Source organism: Schistocerca americana, chromosome 7 (assembly GCF_021461395.2).
Source record: "Schistocerca americana isolate TAMUIC-IGC-003095 chromosome 7, iqSchAmer2.1, whole genome shotgun sequence".
Taxonomy (NCBI): Eukaryota; Metazoa; Arthropoda; class Insecta; order Orthoptera; family Acrididae; genus Schistocerca; species Schistocerca americana.
The window spans coordinates 342,430,369-342,451,016 of record NC_060125.1 but is presented as its reverse complement, the minus strand read 5'-3'; the positions used below and the strand labels follow the sequence as shown (position 1 = coordinate 342,451,016).

The following is a 20,648-nucleotide window of genomic DNA, read 5'->3' as shown; positions in this document are numbered from 1 at the left end:
TTTCTCCTCAGTACTTGTGGTTCCTAAAAGTGACAGTGAAACTGCGTTTAAACGACTTCTGATATTACAATATCTATAATTCTGTTTAGATTTTGAAATCGTCATTTGTCAACGTTGTTCAAACAGCGAAGAAAGAAAGCAAAACAGACTATTTTTTAGTTCAGTGATGCAAAGCGAACTGTTTTGTTGGTTTCATGCATAAAAATACGAATATATTTCTTGTTGCAATTTTGCCATATATGGACACGGTATGGGTCCGCCACTATCATATAAAATAAATTGTTTATGGTGTATAGGCACCAACTACAGATTGGTTTTAGGTTACTTTATTCAAAAAGTACCGTTACCGGTTTCGAATTTTTTACAGTTCGTCATCAGACGGTTTTTTCATGCTTTCGTAAATACCGATTATACACTAGTTTCTTGTCAGTTGCCTTAGGATAAAAAAAAACTATTTACAAGGTACAAACGTGTAAACAAAATGGTTGTTCCACATATTTGTGTTGCAATGTAACTTAACGTGAAATTTCCATCAACCACGAGAACAAAATTACTTCTCAACAAATCAGAAACGAAATAATATATCACAAAAGGTATATGGATGATGCAATCCTGCATTTTGATGGTACAAACAATGCAACTGATACACTGGCACAGACCTCAGAAAAGTGCGTAAAAAAAAAAAATTCACAGTTGAGCATGAAACAAATAAGAGCATACATTTTCTTGATCTTAAAATCTGGAACATTAACCATAAACATCAGTTTAGCATCTACAGGAAACCCACAACCACAGATGTCAGCACTGACAACTCCTCATGTCACCCCAGCCAACACAAAATGTCATATTTCGGAACAATGGTGCACAAAATGCAAAAAGTACCTATGAATCACACAAATCAACAAAATGACATCAATTTAATTAAAACAGTTGCTCACAATAATGTCTACGAACCTATAATAATAAACAGGCTGCGCAACAAAATAAAAACAAAAATCACAACTCCGCAGAATATTAGTTAACGCAGAATTCAATACAAAACAAATCAGCCTCCTGCAGAAGTCGACCCTAAATATGCCGTTATCTCATACATAGCTGCAATAACATATCGAACTGCAAACTTACTTAAAAAGAAAAATATTAATATCAGCTTCTTTACCAACAACAAATAACAGCAAAAAGTTACCCATGATGTGAATCTTCCCAAGGCCACCTACTGATTCATGCCAAAAATTCTACGTTGGTCAAATAAGCAGAAGTCTTGAGATAAGGTACACAGAACACCTCGATGACTTAAGCTTGAATAAATCTACATTTGCAGCCCGAAGAAAATCATTGATTGACACACATTGAAAGCATTATGAAAATATTATTTAGCAGAAAAAGGAGCGACTGTGAATATATTAGAGTAAACAGAAATACATACACACGAAATCATTTCCCCTGATGATATCCTCAACGAGAAGAGTGGATTGGCCAACACTCCTTTCCTAAACTTCCAGAAAGTACTTTCTATGCTGCAGTATAAATAATATTTGTACACTCATCTGCAGATCAAGTAACAAATCTTTTAACTTTGTGTGTACCTACAATAGTCAGTATTATTTACGACACTAAATACTAATAAATTCTAATGTGGTACCATCATCGATGTTCAAATAGCACATAAGGATTTCACAAACTTCTTGCCCATACTTGTTTCCCTATCTTTGCATAAAATGAGTTTGTCGTGCTATAGTTCAAAAAATCCCATATATTTATTGTTTCTGTCTGTATTTAATGTCCTAGACTGAACGTAAAACACTATTTTCATCTAACGTAACAGTAATTTACGTCTCACCTCCCGAAACTCCGCCACCCAGTGAAAAAATTGCCATGTCTTTGTATTACTGCACTGTAGCATTTTAAACAGTCATGTACTTTGCAAACTGTGTGTTTGTTTTCGTATACTATAAATCAAAACATATGGTGCACATTGAAAATTCGTTTCGTGATGGAACGAAAGTGATTCACAATGCAGTATTTGCTCAAAACAGCGTAACACAGAGCACAGTTCTGTGCAAAGACTTATGTGTCTTTATAGTAAACTAGGAAAAGACTACTGACGCTAAGTTTGCGGATTATAGCTGATGGCATAGACGCATACAGTTGAAAGTACACAGCAAGAGAAACAAAAATGTCTCAGTAAACATGGGCCCTAAAACGTATGCTTTAAGAGCTGAGAGCACTTCATCTTTGATATTGTCAAACAAATCCCTTCTGCTGCAAGCTCTTTGTTTGCCATGTTTTCGAAGGAGATAGAATGGACCAAACAAGGAAAAAAATATCCAGTAAACATGGGCTCAAGAGCATACCTGAAGAGCTATGAACACTTCTTCACCTTCGCTACTGTGAAACACATCTCTTCTACTGAACAAGTGCTCGTAGCTTTTACTGTATGCATTTTACAGCCTATATTTACTGGACGTATGTTTGGTCCATACTACCGTGTTTGAAGGTATGAAAAGCAGAGAACTTGCAGTAAAAGAGATTGCTTCACAGTATCGAAGTTGAAAAAGTACTCGTGTTTCTTAAGGAATGCTTTTAGAGCCAATGTTTATGGAGACTTCTTTGTTCTAGTATTGTGTACCTTCAACTGTATGCGTTTACGCTATTATTTATTATATACTGTCTGTATTGTACAAGTATAAAAAAGGATTAAAGAAGACACGCTCGTTGTATTAAATATTATTGATACTATCAAGTGGAAATAGTGGATGCTGCACTGTGCCACAGTACCTATTGGCAAGACGCCACCGCTTGAATGTGAGGCAATTGGTAAACACTGCCCCGCCTCAGTGTCACTGCTTCTGTGATGCAGCCTTTCACCGATATCACAAGCATCTCCATTTCTGTGTCCTACTGTTTGGAATGAAAGTAAATGTTTATGCATTACTCCAGTGCACTAAGATTCCCTTGGACTGACTACAACCCGTTCTGTTACACATTAAAGGGTCTTTCCCTTCATGTCTCTTCACGCGGATGTGCAAGGACGCGTTTTAAAAAACGTTGTTAGTGAAATAGCCTTTTCATTGGACTTTCTGTTAATGCTATAGTTTGTGCCGCTTTCCATCATATGATACACTAAAACAGAGCGGTGAGCTTCGCATTCAGTCGCAGTTCCTCATTGTTAAGAAAAACCTGTATCTGCCTGAAAGTCACAAACCGCTTATGGATTCGTATATCACACCTCATTCCATACTAACAATCTGAAAATTGTCGAAATAATTTTGTAACAAAATCTGGCAGACTCACTGGTACAACACAGTACAGCGTGGCTCAGGGGACGGTGAGAGTGGAAATTGGCTGGGGGTTGCGTGTAGTGGGAATGGAGAGGTGGGTGGGTTACCGCTCACTAATAACAATATTTGAATATTTTATTATTCGAACAACTCCAAGCACATGCACAAGATAACACAAGTAAGGTTCCCTCGTCTCAATTAACTAAAATGGGAAAAAACGTTATCTGACGCAACAGGGAGCACGATAAAGTAATTTTACCCTTCAAATTTCAAGAGTTGTGTCGCAGTGTAAGACACAAACAACAGCACGGCCAAAATGAGCAGAAGTTAGTGTGTGTGTGTGTGTGTGTGTGTGTGTGTGTGTGTGTACTCGCCCGTGTGCGCCTGCGCGCGCATGTGTGTGTGTGTGTGTGTGTGTGTGTGTGTGTTTGTCTCCACGCGCTCTGGGTGAGACGAAGTACAACCTTACATTAAGCTTGGAGTTCTGGGATGTCTGAGTACAGTGATTTATTCAAGCTTTATTCAGACGTAAGCAGGGCAGATGGCTCGTAGCCCGTGGCCCTACTAAGGGGGTTGGTTATTGTTGAATCTAGTTACTGGGGGGGGGGGGGGCTCTATGATTGCACGATGGACCCGCAGTCGGGGCCACCGTTATGGAACGATAGAGCAAGAACATTCCAGGTTGGGCGAGACTTAATCGATCCTATGAAGGAGTTTCTGAGTTGCTTAAGTGAAGTGATCGGAGATGCGTGGGACGTTCAGTTCAGGACGAAGGTCGGCAATCCGGACCTCTCTTGGAGCTCCTAAGATGAGACGGAGGCATGTGTTTTGAATGACTTGTAGTGGCCGAAGATTGGATGGGCTGGTAGCGCCCCACATGGAGCAGCCATAGAGAGGACAGGTGAAACTGTCGCTCGATGTAACCCAAGCTTCGTTCGAACATTCATCTGGCATTTGCTCAACAATGGGTACAATTGGTGTAAGAGGTATAATAGTTGAATCCTCTTGTTGTGGAAATGACGTTTGAAAAAGAGCTTGCTGTCCAGGGTGACCCCCAAGTATTTTACTTCTTTCATCATGCCTGTTCTTGATAGGCAGGGGTAAGCCTGTCGCGCAAGTCAGGGCGTTTGCGAGTAAAGAGGATGACCACTGTTCCTTCAACGTGATCTGACGCCGTAGTCTCCCTACGGCTGCAGTAATCCGCCGGATACCAATAAGTAAGGCTGTGTCGTCCGAAAACTGAGCCAGGACACCTGGGGCAAGATGGGTAAGTCGTTAACATAAAGGATGGAAAGAGTTTGGAATAAAACCGAGCACTGAAGGAGGCCTTCCTGTAGGCGTCTAAAACGAGAGTTGCTCATCGATATGGACCATTGTTTGTCGGTGTTTGAGAATGCCGATGATAAGTAAACAACAGTCAGACGAGTTTGTCAAGTCGTGCAGTTTGATCAAGAGCTTATCGGTCCTCACACAGACATAAGCTTTTCCTGTGTCTAAAAATTTGGCCCCCTGTATAATTATAAACATTCATATTATAGGCGATGTAATCTGCGACTCCTAGTAGTTCAGCCGAAAGCGGAGGCTGGAACGCAATCTGATGCGGAATAATGATGTCCTGATCGTGGATAAGTGGTCACATGCGACGCAAAATGAGGCGTTCCAGTAACTTCGATAAGGTGGAAAGGAGGCTGATAAGACGGTAGTTAGTAGGCACACTAAGGTCTTTGTCTGGATTTGGGATCGGGGTGGTTCGCCCAATCTTCCAAGCACCCGGAAAATAGCCTAACCTCGTACACGTATTATAAACCCTAGTGAGCAACACTAACGACTTGCGTGGAAGATGCTTTAGCTGCTCGTTTGTAACGCCGTCCGGTCCGGAGGAAGAGTGAGTTCTGAGTTGAAGGATTAAAATCTTCACCTGAGCTGGTGAGGTCAACAGTGGTTCAAGGTGAGGAGGAGACTCTCTTATATCCTGAGCTCTGCGACGTATTCCCTCATCGTTGTCATCATCGACCAGATCATCAGTGGTGTTTTGAGACTCGTACTCCTCGACGAAAATTTCGGCTTTGCCCAGCGGATAGCGAGTGCCCGCTGCACTGCACTTACAAATTGGAGGTCTCCACCAGACGGTGCAACCGATGCCGTGCCGTGTGCTCAAGTCATGTAGTCCAGCTGCCGCGCCGTATATAGAAGTATTACGTACAAGGCTATAGCACCAGCGCTATAATAAAGGAGCTTGACATCGTAAATTGCTCGTTTCTTTTGGTTTCGGAATGATCGAAATGAATGAAATGAATGAGTTCTACCTGTCACCGTCTTCTCTACCATCGGATTAGGAAAATCTCACCTGGTAGTCTGCTGCTTTCTGGACCGTGAGGGCGTCGGATTCCTGCTCACGTACTCCAGGGATTTCGACTGCCGACTGAAATTAATTGGCTAACGAAGGGAACGGGGGGAGACTAGAGATCAGTAAGAGACTGCTAAATGAAAGCAGATATGTTCTCGTAAACACGCTGAAATGAGACACTGTCTCGATACAAATAGACGGTAACTGGCCAGTCGCAATTCCGGACTACATAGGATATCCGATGGTTACTGTGGAACAAGCCACAAGTACATGGAGGGACTTAAAGAACGAACAAAGATAACGCTAACTATTCCAGTCCCTAGAGAGAGTTCTGACGCAGCTTGACACAAATGAACTCCAGGATTCCGATTACAAGTTATGGTAAAGAGCCATGAGTGCAGACACGTCGCGAGCACGCGAGCAGGGGCAGCACAATAAAGACTACCGGATTAACATTGATGGAGCAGTGAGGCTGATTTCCCGTGGACCAAACTGAATGTTTGCAGCCTAAGCCCTGTCAGCTTTGCTTTGAGCTTTCTACCGCGATTGACTTGATGAAAACTGTACGTTAGCGTATCTGGTCGCTTGTATGGCGGTTGAGAAGAACACATACGGCGCATATTGCATCGCGGATGCTCGTCACGAAATTAATCCTACCATATACTGCCTCGAACTGAGCGTACCAAGCAGTCCAACGAAATGAGTCCCAGAAAGCGTCTCTTAGTAGATTTGTAAACTCAGGTCCTCGCACACTGTATGCTTCTTCCGAGAGCAAGAGGTCCTGCTTCCGACCTGAGCGGGGACGAAAATGCTGACGGTCGCTTAGGCTTTCAGCTGAGGTTCTGTTCGGCTCGCCGGAACACAGGTTGGCGTTACTGGGGTGGCGCCAGGCGTGTGTCTTTCGTGGAGGCCGCTGTCCGCGCAACCGTCGCCTTGGAGTCGATTTTTGAAACCAACGGTCACTGGATATTCTGCAGTTCTACGCCATTTTGAGGAACTTGTGAAATAACCAGTACCTGAGTCCATAAATCTCTCCGTTCAAAATGTTCAACTGCGTGTGAAATCGTATGGGACTTAACTGCTAAGGTTATCAGTCCCTAAGCTTACACACTATTTAACCTAAACTATCCTAAGAACAAACACACACACACCCATGCCCGAGAGAGGGCTCGAACCTCCGCCGGGACCAGTGAATCTCTCCGTCTTCACCAATTGATACTCCCGTACTGAAGCAAACTATCTGCGCTTAATTATTTATTTCATGTTTCTGCTACCAGTCACTTTTCATTTCATGCTTAATCTAACATAATGCAACGCGTTTAGAACATGTTCTGTTCATCTTCAGGCGTTTATACATACATTCATATATATAGAGAAATGTTACTTAAAAATAAATTTTAAACTAGATTAATCTAGAACTCTTTGTCCATTGTTTTTCACTGTAGCTGCTGGTGTGGCATTTGGGGGGAAGGAGGGGGCAGTATGTGGTTAGGAATCGAAATCAGTGATGTATTCTGCTGGTTGTCTTCTTTGTGGTTCACTATGTATATCACAGCCTGTATAGGATGCAGATAGGTTTGCATCAGTTATGTGTTACGAAAATAGTGTGAAAGGCTTTTATATGACAATTGATCGCCGACCGGTGTGGCCAAGCGGGTCTAGGCGCTTCAGTCTGGAACCGCGCGACCGCTACGGTCGCAGGTTCGAATCCTGCCTCGGCCATGGATGTGTGTGTTGTCTTTAGGTTAGTTAGGTTTAAGTACTTCTAAGTTCTAGGGGACTTATGACCTCAGATGTTAAGTCCCATAGTGCTCGAGAAGAGCTATAAAGCCGAAATCATGATTGTGTAAAATAAACGAACAATTAACAGTGAAATGGTGAAATCTTTTTTTTTTTTTAATGTTTCAGTTTTATTTTGTCACCTCCCTTTGTAGACTGGGATGGACTGCTACAGAAGTACGCCGTTGGAATGTCTCTGTGTTACGTGGTAATGAACCAAAAAAAAATACCACAGTACACCGTAACTTGAGAAAGGAAAACAGACAGTAATCAAACACATAGTAACAATCTTCGCCCAGCATATGAAATACTAAAATGTAACCAATAAAAAGCCGACACCTAACTATCGCTAAACAAGTAACTTTCAGAAGAACGGCCAATCGACAACAGAACACACCACCACTGGTTACCATTTGTTGCTCACAACAAATGAGAATAGTAAAATAGTGAATGGAGCAACTAGCACGGATTAAAATCTCACTGAACAGAACAATAAAAAAAATGCAGAATGAGTCCTACAGCAGCCTCGCCATAGTTGAAGTGTATGGTTTTTTGAAACTTAAATTGACCAATCCAGACACAGTCATCTGCGTTACAATCTGCAGCGATTGCAACCGGAACGAGCTCCTTCACTGTCGTAGCCGAAAACACACCGCAGCTAACAACAACTTGAATCCTGGCCACGCTACGTTTCCTAGAGCCATGGGGCCAAACATTGTTTGTTGCTGCAGATTGGTACGGTGCCCAGTGTTAACAGCAAGCAACCGAAAGCCCCGACCAGGCTGCTATCTAGCTCCTTTGCTTCCCGACTTCTTTCTTCAACTCATCCAGCTGGCTGCTCTCTGGAAGTTGCTCCACGTAGCTATCTGCTGGAGGAGATCGCGGTCAGCCGCAGTACTACGGGCAACTTCTACGCGACCAGCTGTCAGATCACTTTGGGCACACCCGTTGCAAGGGTTCACCCAGAATGAGGCCCGTAATATGGCCTTACTTTGCTTGAATCCTCAAAGTTTAGGATATAAAATAAAACGGCAGTTTACTTTGGCCCCAATACGATATGTACATTTTCTTGGACTGTTAACTTTACACACCTTGAAGGGCGAGAGAAACTGGTGTAGGTGTACCATTTCAAATACAGAGATATATAAAAAGGCAAAATACGTCGCATCGGTGGGAAACGCCTATATAAGACAACAAGTGTCTCGTGCAGTTGTTAGATCGGTTACTAATACTTTAATGGCAGGTTATCAAGCTTGAAGTGAGTTCGACTGGGGTGTTATAGTCGGCGCATGAGCGATGGGACACAGCATCTCCGAGTTAGAGATGAAGTGAGGATTTTCCCTTACGACCGTTTACCAGTGTACCGTGAACATTAGGAATCCGGTAAAACATCAAATCTCTGACATTGCTGTTGCCGGGAGAGAGATAGTGCAAGAACGGGACCAACGACGACCTAAGATAGGGATTCCCAAAGTGGTCGGTATTGACCCCTTGGGGCCGATATCAGTTTTCTAGGGGTTGACATAAACGAAAACTGATTTTGGGGGTCGACGAGGTCTAAAAATCGACCCCTATTAAATTAACACAAGTTCTTACTTAAAACTTTCAAGATAGGTAGGTACTGTATTGTTTATGTTGTGTTACGTGTACTAAGAATAATTAATATTTTTGTAAGAAATAGCATTATTGTAGTAATGTAAAGTCTCAAGTTCGTACAAGATGAAAAACTCGGCAAGTCTGTGTGGACAAGTTTGTGTACGATAATGAGTTCGAGCGCACGTCTTTCAGGCGCGTTTTGACTTGCTCTCTATTTGACGCTTACGCGATTTAACACGAACGAATTCATGATCAAGTCGAAACATGTTCCTGATATTTTACTATTTAACGAGCTTGCACTTAAGTTGAAAGTTCATTTGCGTTTTGAAACTCGTTGGAGCTTGAACGATAATAACTCATATAAGTACTCATTTATTTCAAGAGATTACAAAGTTATTACGTAGCTAAATTAAGTGAAGTAAAGTGACTGAAAAAGTGGTAAACACGACATACAACATATTATAAATAGGTGGGTATAAAAGTATTTGTAAAAATTAGTTACACTTAAGTTGTTAAGTAGGTAGGTACCTAAACTTTGAAGTGTTCAGTTTGCTTTGGTTTTCGTTCTGATAGGTACCTACTTACCTAATACGAATTTTCTATACCTAATTACCTCCTACAGTTACTTACCTAATATAGGTATCGAAGTTTATCAATGAGTAAGTAATACCTAACAAGAATCCATTACCTGGGTGTGATAAAAATAAGATAGTGTGCAAATTTAACAGTTTATTATTGCTTTTTATTTAGGTAGTTTTTTATTTGCAGGATTACTGAGAGTTTTATGATGGCGGACACGGAAAAAAATGCAGACAACACAGTTTGGACTACTTGAAGTTCGGATTTATTGCATCTCCATCAAATCAACACTTGCCGATGTGTCTCATATGTGAAAAAGTATTCAGTAACGATGCCATTTTTGAATCTGTTTTGGAGTTTTTACAAGAAAAAGATCCGAATTTGAAATAAAATCTGAAAAATTGTAAAACAGATATTTATTACTTGACTGATATCTTTGGAATGTTCAACAAAGTTAATTTGCAACTGCAGGGTGACGATCTTAACTTGATTAAAACAAAATCAATAATATCGGCCTTCGTGGGTAATCTAATCCTTTATAAACAAAATTTAGGCATAAAAGAATATTCGCAGTTTCCGCATGTGTCAAAATTACCAAAAATGCTTCAAAATGAGGACATTTGATTATATGTCACTCACTTGGACGTATTACACAAGGATTTTACGGAGAGGTTTGAGGATCTTTTAAATTTACAAATTCCTCAATGGATAATAAATCCGTACATCAGCACAGACGAAGAGCTTAAGCAGAAGTTCAACCAATGCTATTAGAAGTTCTGGTGGCAACGCAACATTGAAACACAGTATCGTACATTGTGGAACATTGCTGAAAAATACCTTATCGCTTTTTCATCATCATACCTAGTTGAAAAAAGCTTCAGTGTTGTAACATTTTGACGAAACAAAGAAAGCGTTTGAAAATCAACGAACGTGGAGATTTAAGGCTGCCACTCACTAATATTGAACCGGATGTAGGTAGATTGGTAGATAGTCACCAGGTTCATCCATCACACTTAATGTTTTATTTTCTCTTTGCGAATTAATGCTTTTTTAAATATAATTTCCTACCTACTTAAGATTCTTTAAGTACTTAATTTGTAATAATCATTATACATTAAACTTGATATTTACTGAATTGTATGTCTTTTTATTTTGTTAAATTTTGATGAGAAAATGAAGTCAACTTTACTCACTTAACCAAGTGCAAAGATTTCCGATTGGTACCTTAGTACCTAGGTATTTTGTATCAATAGGAAAAAACTAAAGCCCCCTTATTCATAATAGTCTGCTAACTTAAAGCATTGCTAATTCTCACTCTGTCTTCTTCTATTGACCTAAGTCAGAATGAAAAATAACACTCTGTAGCAGCTGTTTTAAGTTAGCGGACCATTATGAATAAGGGGGTTGGTCTTAAAAGTAGGTAATTTGGCCATGGGGTTCTGAGGTAACAGTTCACTTTGGAAAAGGAGTCACTTGTCCAAAATAGTTTGGGGATCCCTGACCTAAGAGAATCATTCAGCGTGACAGGAATGCAACCCTTCCGCAAATTGGTGTAGATTTCAATGCTGCGCCATCAACAAGTGTCAGCGTGTGAACCATTCAAACAAACATCATCGATATGGGCTTTCGGAGATGAAGACCCACTCGTGTACGCGTGATGACTGCATGACACAATGCTTTACGCCTCGCCCAGGGCCGTCAACACCGATACTGGACTGTTGATGACTGCAAACAAAGCGCCTGGTCAGACGAGTCTCGTTTCAGGTAGTATCGAGCACATGGACGTGTACGGGTATGGAGACAACCTCATGAATCCAAGGACTCTGCATGTCGGCAGGGGACTGTTCAAGCTGGCGGAGGGTTTGTAATGGTGTGGCACATGTGCAGTTGGAGTGATATGGGACTCCTGATACGTCTAGATACGACTCTGACAGGTGACACGTAAGTATGCATCCTGTTTGATCCCCTTTCATTCATTCATGTCCATTTCACATTCCGACGGATTTGGACCATTCCAGCAGGACACTGCGACACCCCACACGTCCAGATTGCTACAGAGTGGCTCCAGGAACACTCTTCTGAGTTTAAATGCTTCGGCTGGCCACCAGGCTCCCCAGGTATGAACATTATTGAGCATATTTGGGATGCCTTGCAACGTGCTATTCAGAAGAGATCTCCACCCCCTCGTACTCTTACGGATTTATAGACTACCATCCAGGATTCATGGTGTCAAATCCCTCCAGCACTAATTCAGACATTAGTCGAGTCTATGCCATGTCACGTTGCGGCACTTCTGCGTGCTCGCTGGGGCTCTACATGATATTAGGCAGCTGTCGCAGTTTCTTTGGCTCTTCAGTGTGTAACAGGTAATGTCTGTCTGACTGACTGACTGTCTCACTTAGTCACTCACTTATCATCGCCCAGCACGAGCTACTAAGGATAGAAACTTGAAATTTGGAGAGGGTGACGACTTTATATTGTAGACATCGTTTAAGAAAGGAGTGTCCGAAATTCCACTACTAAGTGGGTGAAATAGGGTATGAAAACCTTTTTGAAGGTATGTCGCTATTAAGGGAATTTTAAAGGTGTAACTACGAAACTGGTGCTTGGTTTCTCAGTCAGAACACAAGAAACGTATGAATATTTGTGGAAATTCAGACACTAACGGGGTAAAATAGTGGATGAAAGCTTTTTGGAAAATGAATAATTACTAAAGAACTACTAAAGGATTATTAAGCCTACATCTATGACAATTTGTTGACGTCTCGGAAAGAAAAAACACACGTTTCAGTGTTTCTGGAAGTCAACCCCTAAGGAGCTGCAACAGGGGATGAAAATTTTTGAGAAAATATTTCGTTACATTAAAAAACTTTATAGCTCAATTTATGAAAATTGCTATTTCTCTTCTCGGTTAGATACAAAGAAATACTTGTTAGAAGATGAAAATTGCTACGGAAATATCTACACAAGAACGCAAAAGGCATGAGTAACAAAAACTTTTGACTTCAGTTACCAGAAAAGCTTTTTGATCAGAAGGACATTCGGAAAAGGGCATGCTTATATGGCCTTAATTAGAGTGAAAAACTTAGAAGGTGTTGCATTTGTGAAGAACATAAAAACTCAATTAAATAAAAACAAAAAGAGTCTACGCGAGCGAAGCAGAGGGTGCTAGGCTAGTCGCCATACAAACACTTAAAACATAAATTCACGCCATCAGAAACTAAAAACGCTACCTTACTGCTATCAGATTTTTAAATATAAAGTCATTTCATTAAATTAGAGCAAAATAATAAATTTCAGACCATGACTGAAATGTCGCATTTAAGGATTAGAAATTAAATTGAAGGAAATAATTATATTTAAAACCAAATTAAACCATTAAAAATAAAGACGACAAACATTTTCAAAAATATTTTAAGAAATTACCGTTCTGTAAGTACCGAGCATGGGAACCTAGAGCACTCGCCGTTGTACTATGGAGCTACTGGGCAAACTCATGTTATATTTACCGGTTTAGCGTTTGGCCATAAAATATTTCCGTAATATTTTTACATCCACCAGGATGCATGACTGTACGGGGCAGAAACTGATACCCAGTCCTCCACCTCTAGTGCCTCGGTGCCTAATAAATCTTTTCTGTATTCTGAAATAAATTAATGATGTTAATGTATAATATACACTGAGGTCATGAGATAGCGATATGCACCAATAGTATCAGATACACAAGGTGTAAAAGGCAGTACATTGGCGGAGCTGTAATTTGAACTCAACTGATTCAATGAAAAGGTTTCCGACGTGATTATGGCCTCAGGACGGGAATTAACAGACTTTGAACGTGGAATGTTACTTGAAGCAAGAAGCAAGGGACATTCCATTTTGGAAATCGTTAGGGAATTCAGTATTCTTAGATGCACAATGTGAAGAGTGTGCCGAGAATACCAAGTTGGAGGCATTACTTCTCACCACGGGCAACGCAGTGGCCGACTTCTTTCACTTAACAGTCGACAGCAGCGGGGTTTGCGATGAGTTGTCAGTGCTAACAGACAAGCAATACTGCGGATAGTGGGCGCAGAAATCAATGTGGAACGTACAATGAGCGTATCCGTTTGTACAGTGCAACGAAATTTGACGTTAATGTGGTATGGCAGCAGACGACCGACGCGAGTGCCTTTGCTAACAACACGACATCGCCTGCAGCGCCTCTCCTGTGTCTTGGACCCTAGACGACTGCAAAACAATGGCCTGGTCAGATGAGCCCCGATTTTAGGTGATAAAAGTTGATGGCATGGTTCGTATGTGGCGAAAACCCCACGATGCCATGGTTTCAATAAGACGCTGTGCAAGGAGCTGGTGGCTTCGTAATGGCATGGGCTGTGCTTACGAGGAATAGACTGGGTCCTCTAGTCCAGCTGAACCCATAATTAACTGGAAATCGTTAAGTGAGGCTACTTGGAGACGATTTGCAGCCATTCGTGGACTCATCGTTCCCAAACAACGCTGTCACGCTACCGGGCCACAGTGGTTCGCGATTGGTTTTAAGATAATTCTCGATAATTTGAGCGAATGATTTGGCCATCCAGCTCGACCGACAGGAATCTCATCGACCGTTTATGGGACATATTCGAGTGGTCAGCTCGCGCACAGCGTCCTGCACCGGCAACACTTCCGCAATTATGGACTGCTATAGAGACAGCATGGCTCAGTATTTCTACAGGGTAGAAACGACGTGTTGAGTCCACGTCATGTCGAGCTCTCGCGCTACGCCAGGCAAAAAGGTGTCACATTAGGCCAGTCTCCTCTGGATTTATTGTAGGATTTTGACTGGGAGACCGTAGCTCGTAGCAGAACAAAGACGAGTCAGTAGCAGCTGCAGTGGATAAAAGCTGTGTCGTTTACATCATTGCTTTAGTGTAGCATTTTCTAAGCCTCACCGAGCCCATTGCTGCTTGTATTCCACCTGATTTGGTTGTCTGTTTCTCAGTATTGTCTTTTAAACTAAATATCAAGCGAAACGCCTGTTCGGTAGTACTTTTATAAAGTTTTATTTTCTGCAATCTAGAAAAAGCGTAGATAGTCATTCTGATGTTAAAGCATTATTATTCATTTCGGAACTGTGTGTTGCAGCTGTCAATACATTACAAGCGCTAAAAGCAAATTGTGACATCCGTCTAGTCACCTTAACTGACCACTGCCTTTGTTCAACATCAGCTTACACTATCTACTCACAGACGGCCGGCAGTAGCACTAGCAGTGGAGGTTATACTAAGCGCTTCAGGTGGGAGGGGAATGGAAAACAATGCAGTCGTTGTCGTAATTCGGAAAATAAGCCGTTTATCTGACGTCCAAAGGGGCATAATCTTTGGCTTTCGGAAGAAGGGTAGAAGCACTTCCCAAACGGCTAAGATTGTAAATTGTTCGCATACCGTCGTGGTTAAGGTATACTGTGTATGGAAAGTGGAGCTATCGAAAACTGGTGCCGAGGCAAACTAGGTGCACGATGGCCATATTTGACAGGGGTGAATGACGGCTGAGGATATGCGTACATGTGAACTAAAGTACAACTCTTGAACATCTCACCGCCCAGTCGAACCAAGGGGCTACCAACAGTCTCTCCTCACCGACCGTTTAGCGGATTTTGCTATGTATGGGCCTCTGCAGCAGGTGTCTGGCCCATGCACCCATGCTGACCGCTGTTCATCTGCGATGAAAGCTGGAATTTGCACGCCAGTACCGCAACTGGACATTTACTGAGTGGCAAGAGGCGGCCTTTTCAGATAAATCACGTTTTGTGCTCTATCGGATGCCCATTGGCGAGCATGACGTGGAACGTCTGAAAGCAAAGAGGAAGGGAACCTTATGGTCTGGGAAATGTTTTCGTGGCGTTCCTTGGGTGATCTTGTGATTGAGGAAGGCACAATTGATCAATACTAGTATGCATCGATCCTTAGGGACCATGTGCAGACCTACATGCGGTCTGTTTTTTTCCTCGGCACGATGGCAGCTGCCAGCAGGACAATGCAGCATGTTACACAGCTCTGAAGTAAGTTTGTGGTTTTACGAGCAACAGGATGAGTTTTCGTACTCCCGTGGGCACCAAACTCACCGGATTTAAACCCAATGCACTAAACTCCCAGAGTTTAAACCCATTCGAGTATCTGTGGGACACCCTCGGTCGGGCTGCTCGCGCCATAGATCCCCAGTCCCGAAACATAGCTCAGCTGGTGACGGCTCTGGAGTTGGCATGGCTCCACAATTCCTGTTGGTACCTTCCAGACCCTCGTTGGCTCTCTTCCTGCACGCCTGGCTGCGGCCTTGTTTGCAGAAGGTGGTTGCTCAAGCTTATGACTGGTGGTCACATTAATGTGACTGCATAGTGAATAATTCTCTGGGCGGATCAGCGTACTCGTCCTGTAGCTAGTAGCTTCGATAGAGCCAGTTTCCAGTATTCAGAGGAAGGATGATAGGTCGAGATCATCAGCTGGAGTTGCCTCCTAAATGGATGAAGGCCGGTGCTGACTATGCTCTTGCCGATGGCGAGTGGTTTCTCCAGCATTGACCAGAGCTCTCCAGCATATGCTGAAAATATGAAAACCCTACTAGCAACCGGGCGAGGTGGCGCAGTGTTTAGCACACTGGACTCGCATTCGGGAGGAAGACGGCTCAAATCCCCGCCTGACCATCCTAATTTAGTTTTTCCGTGATTTCCCTAAGTCGCTTCGCGCAAATGCTGGGATGGCTGCTTTGACGGGGCACGGCCGACTTCCATCCCCATCCTTCCCTTATCCGATGGTTCCTTCCCCCAAAAATCAACCAACCTATCCCAGCAGTAGGCATTTACTCTCTGAGATGTACTAGAGGGAGCTAGAAATGGCGAGTGGAAGTGTTTGGATTCAGTTACTGAGGCTAAGAGGCTGAAAGGCATAATTGTTAAAATAATTTCGTGGAGCGATTTTTGGAATGTCGACTGTTGCTCCGTGTGAAATATATATGTCGTGTTCCCCCTGGGACGAATGTGGTATTTTCGCTGTGTATTTCTATCTCGGGTGCAGATACTTCAGCTATTTCCGGCAGTACGGAAAACAAAGCATCCGTACGTGCGTTCCCGTGCACGGACGTGAATTTCTGTTTGAGACTTTTCCGTCTTTTTGTAGGTGAGTGTTACGTTTTAGTAAGCGTGCATATGGTCAGTGAGCAGAGGTCCTGTATTAGAATGCAAATCCAATTATTAGATTGTGGCAAGTTTCGACAAACGGAGAGGACACCGAGGCTTAATTGAAGGCAGTAAATTATGTTTGTTTCCTTGGGAACTTGAAGCCTGCTGTCCTTGAGTGGCATTTACTTATCGACTTACACCTATTTCCTTTTTTCTGTTGTAGACAGTATCGGTGCATGTTGTTAAGAGTCAGCTGTAGGCGGTGTACGAACTGTTGCCGGTGGCATTTGCCATTCTGGTGGAAAGATCTCGGAATCATTCAGAGAGTTGCTAGACACCTATAGGGCTTTAATAAATTATTGATTTCGGAGTATTAAGATGTTTGACCCTGTCTCGGGGGTCAAAGCGATGTTGGTGACCCTTATTTTGTCTGATTTCATAGTGTAAGAGTGCTGAACATTAATGCGGGTCCACCAATAAACGTTTCCAGTCCAACCAACGGAGCAGTCTGTCGCGTAATTTCTGTCGCGCGTCGCTCATCGCTAAAGCTATTCTAATAAGGGACGTGTTTCTCGTCCCGAATCACGCCAGGCGTGGTGTCCGCCGTGGTGGCTACCCACCCAAAACGACCTGCTTGCATCTCACGAAACGTGCTCTTTATCGTGATTTGCGATCTCAGCGCTCTCCAGTGGCGGTCTGCGGCATCTGGCGGCATCACATACTTTCTTCAGAAAAACAGACATAGGTCAAAAAGCTGCGTTGACTCTGTTAGCGATTGTCGAAGAAAAGCGGAGGAAATAGCAAAGAAGATTATCGAATTGTCGATCGCTTGTTAAGCGAATAGTGCTGTACATCGGTTTGACATAGTAGTAGATGTTATTCGTTAACCCAATTGCATCTTCGTCCTGTTTTCGGTCTTACACTATATGCAGTTAAAATATGCGGTCTAATGTCAGTTTGTCTTAAACAGTATCCTAATCTCGCCTCCTCTTCTTCCTGCAATGAGACGTACCCCACCTACTCCTACAAATCTAAAGTCAAACCTCCTCGCTTGAGACCCAAACTCACCATCCCTGTCCATTCCCTAGATCAGCCAATCCACCCTTCTCTCCGTCCACTCCCTACTGTCAAAGACATCCACTTCCTCACCATAGTGCTCCAGAACATTCACCCCTTCTAGCACCCACACACCTCCAGCAGATATCACTTGTTGTCCATTCCATCTTCCACCTTAACACATACCTCACTCGCTACGGTCGCAGGTTCGACTCCTGCCTCGGGCATGGATGTGTGTTAGTTAGGTTAAAGTAGTTCTAAGTTCTAGGGGACTGATGACCTCAGCTGTTAAGTCCCATAGTGCTCAGAGCCACTTACCTCACTCACTCTCACAACGAAGTACACTTCGTCTTCACCCACCTCGCCACCCTCGTCCTAACCTAAACATCCACATCTTCCCGCTAACAAGCCACTCTTCAAGCAAACCCTGTCCCACCACCATGTAAATGCCTTCTTCATCAATGACACCCTCCTTCCAACTTACCATTCTGTACACTGTCTGCGCCTCTTCCTCTGACCTCCATTGTACTGACAATCTACGCTTCTTAGCATGAGGAAGTGTTGCTAGTGGCCACCGCAAGCATATCCCTGTCCAGCCACAACCTCTGCTTAATGACGCTACCAAACACCTTATCCTTACCGTCTTTCTCCCTATCCTGACCGTCATGTGTGCCACCATCTATGTCCGTCCTGCTACTCCCATGCCATAAGACTTTCTGGCCCATACATATTGAGTCCACCTCCTCCACCTATTTGATTTCCACAGACCTCAACATCCATACCCATCGCTCTAAAGACCTCTGGCAGCAGAGGTGGCATCATTTCATTGACTCAATCCAAGGCGATCTTCTCCCCCTCCGCCAGCACACCCATCTCGACACCACACCTGATGTCGTTCTCACCCCCTCCCCCTCAACCTCCTGATCCCCAATGGCAGTGATTACCTCCTGTCCTCCTCACTACATCCTTTGCCCCTCACCCTCCTAACGGCCCCACCCAGATGTCAGTCCCAAAGTCATTCACAATTACCTCCAGTTTGACTAGAATGCCTACCGGAAATCCATCGACACTCAGGTTGGCAGTCATCCCCTCACCTCCAATATCCTGATTGTATCACCTTCGTTTCGTTCTTCCTCCAGAAGACCCTGTCTGTCGCTGTGGCAGCCCACACTCCTACCAAAGCCATCCATAAACTTCACCCTACCACATCCCCATGAGTCGTTCTCTTTCTCCACGAGTCCTGCCAGCTCTACAGTTCCTTCATCCCCATACGTGACTGGGGTACACTCCTTTGCCAATGGCAAATGCAGAGAAACATCTGTAACTATCCGAAAGTGAAGAAACGCCAGGACTGGTGTCAGACATGTACACAACTCAGTGTCACCCTCCCTATCAACCCCACCACCTCCTCCAAGTACTGGTCCATCTGGTTTACCCGACCCCCCCATTACCTGCTCCTCCATGACAACTGCCCCCTCCCTGACAACCTCAGTTAGGCTAATCATTTTGCATCCTACCTCTCCAACATGTTCTCCATCCTGATATTCCTCACTTTGACTATTCCCTGTTTCCCACCATCCATGAACATATTGATGCTACCATCCCTTCACTTGCTCCTAGCTTCCAGTACTCGAACAATATTCCACAGACAGGATTAAATACTACCACTACAACGCACAACGTTCAATTCATACTCTGCACCAAACGCAACACCACCGCTGGCCACAACAGTGCCACCTATCGCCACCTGAAGGAATGTTCTCCCCTTTTCCTAGCTGCCCTTGGCACTATGTACAACGTCATCCTCTCCACGTGTGAAAGACCTCCCACACCTTGCTGTTCCCCAAACCTGACAAAGCCCTTTCTGACACCTCCTTTCCTCCCATATGCCTCACCTCAGAGTTCACCAAGGTTTTCGAATCCATTTTCTCCCGCCGTATCTGTCACCAACTACATCAAAACCACCTCGTCCTTACTGCCCAGTGTGGCTTCTGGCCGTCTGAAGCGCCTAGAACCGCTCGACCACGACGGCCGGCCCGCCATATTACATTGAGTAAAACTACAGATGTGCCGTGTTTTCTTTATCTTCTAGTTCATGCTATGAAGATAAGCTGTTTCAAAGCATCAGCAAATTGAAGGTCTCTCGAAAATGCGTCGTTCCTGTTTTAACTTGTGAAGTGATTCGGATTTCCATTTTTGTTCTACTACAACTACAGTGTTCTAAAATACTTTCATGCTGTGTCGGTTTCAATAATACGACCTACGTTTTCATCGTGCCATAAGTGTCGCTAGTGCTTCTTCAGAATCTTCGTCCGGTGGGGCTTTTGTTTATGCATTTACATTCTCCTCGTTTTGTGTATTTCATTCATATTTTGTCCTCTCTTCTTTTCAAAATCTCTCTGTTACACATTTGTATGTTTCGCTCTACTGAAGAGCAGCGTCAAAGTGCCGCTGCCAGACCACCCCCACATGGGCCAGTGAGATGAAATTACAATAAAGGAAAAAAATCAGTTTATGCGTCCCTGATATCCATGTTCTCGATGTTGTATTGACTGCCATTACTCTGAAGTAATGTACTTCATTACATTTATTACAAGACTGAGATTCGTTTTCTAATTTCATATGAAGGGAAGAGGAGATTTTTTTCGAAGCTGCTCAATATAATCGCGAGAGATAGTCATATATATTTTACGCGAAGTTTTATTATGTTTGGTGTGTCACTTTTGTTTAGTTTCTGACAGACTGGCAGATACGTTAAGATTTCTTGCCGCTTTGAAAACATTCCGAATTGCAGCAGAAACATTACTTATAATAAATAACTTCAAATACTGCCGGTAACGTTTCAATTAAATAAAAA

General features: G+C 43.1%; 1 pseudogene; it reads right to left on the bottom strand.

Moving 5' to 3' along the window:
- Nucleotides 1-20,648, bottom strand: part of LOC124622919 — a 52,464-nt pseudogene that overhangs the window by 1,471 nt on the left and 30,345 nt on the right.